The sequence below is a fragment of the Gossypium hirsutum genome, chromosome A07 (assembly GCF_007990345.1).
Source record: "Gossypium hirsutum isolate 1008001.06 chromosome A07, Gossypium_hirsutum_v2.1, whole genome shotgun sequence".
Classification (NCBI taxonomy): domain Eukaryota; kingdom Viridiplantae; phylum Streptophyta; class Magnoliopsida; order Malvales; family Malvaceae; genus Gossypium; species Gossypium hirsutum.
The window spans coordinates 33101988-33106124 of NC_053430.1; the positions used below are offsets into that span (position 1 = coordinate 33101988).

The 4137-nt window shown below is 37.6% G+C and overlaps 1 non-coding gene across 1 annotated transcript; it reads right to left on the reverse strand.

The window, feature by feature from the left end:
* Positions 1 to 3442: 3442 nt before the first annotated feature.
* On the reverse strand, positions 3443 to 3549 carry LOC121204335 (small nucleolar RNA R71). Its single transcript, XR_005899262.1, has one exon. It is a non-coding gene; the product is annotated as a small nucleolar RNA R71 (small nucleolar RNA).
* Between the last annotated feature and the right edge of the window lie 588 nt (positions 3550 to 4137).

Genomic DNA, 4137 nt, shown 5'->3' on the forward strand with positions numbered 1-4137 from the left:
AATCTCAAAGGCTTGTTTTGCTATTTCACCATGTAAATTGGCTCATATTGGCTAGCATGGTTGTAAGCCTAGGAATATTCACATATGTGTCAATGTCTATGATGATATGATCAAGGTATGCTTGGTGAATATGAAATGTCTGGAAATGTGATTTATGGCATGATTGTGTAATTTTTGGAAATGTGAACTATTGATGAGATGAGGAATTTGAATATAATTCGGTAACTAGAAAGTAGTTAAATGAAGCCTAATGAATGTGAAATTTGTATGTTTGATTTAAGGCTTAATAAATGTAGTGAATATGTTAGACAAAGATATAAAGTTGATATGTTTTCACCATGAATGTGGATTCTTTGGTTGCCTAAGTATGTATTGTTTTGTGCCTTTCAATTGGGGCAAGGGCATGTGTGAATAACAGTGGCAAATGACTTGGTAAATAGCCTTGTTATTGTCCACATGGGTAGACACACGGGCGTGTGTCTAGGCCGTGTGTCACATGGGCGTGTGATCTTGCCGTGTGTTCCCTACACCTAAATTGTTACAAAATAAAATGCTCAGTATCGAGCACACGGGCAGAGACACGGCTGTGTGTCTCAGTTGTGTGAAGGACACGGCTTTGGGACACGGGTGTGTGCCTTAGTCGTGTGACCTCAATTTGTTCATGACGTCATAAATAGAGAGTTACACGGGTGTGTTCCTTACAACACGGGCATGTGCGTCGGTCTACACGGGCTTGTGGCCCTGTTTCCATGAGAAATTTTCTAAGTTTTTCAAAAGTTTTCAAAGTTCTCAGTTTAGTCCCGAACCACTTACGATGTATGTTTTGGGCCTCGTAGACTCGTTTTAGGGACGATACAAATGTATGTGAAAAGTTTTAAATTTGGGTGGAAATTTACGTTTGGTTTTTGTTTGTTTGCTTATGTTTACATCTGGTAATACCTTGTACCCTGTTCCAACGTTGAATACAGGTAAGGGGTGTTACAGAATCAGTACTTGTGTGAATATCTGAATGTGTTTCTAGAAAAGTTGCCTGGGTTGCAACCGATCAGAGAGGTCGAATTTGCCATTAAATTAGTGCCGGGAACATCACCAATATCTATAGCTCTGTACAGAATGGCTCCGACATAATTGAAAGAATTGAAAGCTTAGTTGCAAGAGTTAATAGATAGAGGTTTTGCACGACCTAGTTTTTAGCCCTGGGGTGCTCCAGTGTTGTTTGTAAAGAAGAAAGATGGATTGATGAGATTGTGCATTGACTATCGTCAGCTCAAAAAGGTTATGATTAAGAATAAGTATTCGTTGCTGAGAATTGATGATTTGTTTGATCAGTTGAAAAGAGCAACTGTATTTTCAAAGATTGATATGAGATCTGGCTATTATCAGTTGCGAGTTGATAAACCATAATATATACATATTTTTATCCCATGCTTGGCATATTTTTGGATGATTTATCGTAAGATTTAGTGAATTTGATGCTCCTAATCCTTTAAATTCATGTTTTATACTTAGGTGAGCATAGGAAGGTGAAACGAGTAAGAAATGGACCAAAAACGGACAAAATTGGCTTACCTCAATATTTCACACGGCCTAGGCACTTTCATATGGGTAAACCACACACCCGTGTGATACACACGGGTAGGCCACACACCCGTGTGTCATGGCCGTGTCGACTAAAGACCAACTCAGAATTACACACGGCCCGAGCACCATCGCATGGGCTTGCCACACGGCTGTGCCTCTGTCGAGTCCAAGTGTAATTCTACTTAGAAAAGGCTAATTTTGAGGGTTTTGAAGCATTCCAAAATCGATATAAACACCCTAGAAGAGGATTAAGACGGGGACACAGAGTAGAAGGTAAGAAATGCAGCCATCGGAATCAGCTCAGAAGCAGGATCTACTTCAAGATTGAAGATCTCCACTCAATTTCCTTAGAAGTTCTTTGGGTGTCTTTGTTTTGTTGTTTTCCCAATTTTGAGATGTTTTCCATCATTATGAACTAAACTCCCTAAATACCTAAGGGAGATGAAACCTAAGACGGATCTTATTACTATTTGAATTATATGATAAATAATTATTCTTAATCTTAATTGTAACTTTTAATCCTTGCTTTAATATTCCAGGATATTAATTCAGGTTTTTGATGTGCTTATTCAGTGGAGCAAAAGTCCCTGTTTAAGAGTAGATCATTCATAATTAAGCGGAGTTGCATGCAATTCTAGAGATAGGACGACATAAATCTACCGGATTAGAGTCAAATCTAATAAGGGAATCCATAGATCGAATTAATGTGACAATAGGGGTTTTAATTAGAAAGAGATTTCGATTAATCAACCTAGAGTTAGTTGTTTTTAGTCTCGAGAGAGAGATATTAACATAAATCGGGAATTTCTACAGATTAAGTCAAGTGAATAAATCATCTAATTCAGAAGTAATAAGTGAAGTCTAGGTGGATTCTTCCTTGGGTATTGTCTCCTCTATCGGTTTTCCAAAAGTATTTTCCGACTTTAATCTCTGTCGTAATCTTAGTTAATTAGATAATTAGTCTTAGATAAAACACTCTCTTAATTGTTAGGTGAGATAATAAAAAAGATAGTAATTACTCGTACTTTTAGCCCTCGTGGATACGATATTTCCGGTCTCACCATAACTATACTACTGTTCAATAGGTGCGCTTGCCTTAAGTTGAATTTTTAGTTAGTTTCACAACCATCAAGTTTTTTGGTGCCGTTGCCGGGGACTAAGATATTTGGAACGCTTAATTTTTATTACTTTAGCCATTTTTTATTTTTATTGCAATTTAATTTTGTTTTTTTAATTACTAAATTTTCTTTTATTTACTTCTGGCAAGTTTTTATAGTTTATGACTAGAAGAAACCTGTCAGGACCTTTGCTTTTTGATAGTGAGATCGAGAGCATAGCTCGTAGAAACCGAAGGGAAATAAGGCGAAGCCTATAATACATAGAGGAAGAGCGAGAGGGCGATATTCACACTAATACTGAGGAGATGGTTGAAAATCAAAATAATCCGCTACCTTTTGTGGTTGCTACAAATCCAGTAGATCAGAATCCCACTCCTCGTACTATGTATGATTATGCTAAACCTACTTTAACCGGAACTAAATCGAGTATAGTTAGACCTGCTGTTGCTGCAAATAATTTTCAACTGAAACCTAACATGATTCAAATGATACGACAGTTTGTTCAGTTTGATGGTTTGCAGGACGAGGATCCGAACACTCATTTAGCAAATTTTCTGGAATTCTGTGACACCTTTAAGATTAATGGTGTTTCTAACGATTCCATTCACCTTCGTTTATTTCCCTTTTCATTGAGGAATAAGGCTAAACAGTGGTTGAACTCATTACCGCGAGGGTCAATCACAACTTGGGAACAAATGACCGAAAAATTTTTGCTTAAATATTTTTTGCCGGCTAAAATGGCTAAATTGAGGAATGATATCTCTTATTTTGTGCAGATGGATCTAGAAACTTTTTATGATGCATGGGAGAGATACAAGGACTTATTGAGAAGGTGCCCTCACCATGGGTTACCTCTATGGCTGTAGGTTCAGACGTTTTACAACGGTGTGAACCCTCAACAAGTCAACTGATCGATGCAGCCACTGGTGGAAATTTAAACAAAAAAACACCTGAAGAGGCTTACTAATTTATTGAAGAGATGTCGCTAAATAACTATCAGTGACAAGTCATGAGAATGAAGCCAACAAATGCAGTTGGTGTTTTCAGCCTCGACGCGATCACTATGCTATCTAACCAGGTAGAACTTTTAAATAAAAAGATTGATGGTTTGTATGGTTCTACTCAGGTACATCTAGTGATGAAGTGTGATTCAAAAGGAGGAGGAGTGCACAACACAGATTATCCATCCTTCAACCCTAGCACCGAGAAGGAACAAGTCTGCTATATGGGTAGTAATTCTAGACCTCAAAATAATTTGTATAGTAACACTTATAATGCAGGTTGGAGGAACCATCCCAATTTCTCGTGGGGTGGTCAAGGAAATAAAAAACCACAACATCCTCTAGGTTTTCAACAATCACCTTACCAACAAGAGAAGAAACCAAACCTTGAAGAGATGCTCACAAAATTCATCTTGGTGTTAGAACTCATTTTTAGA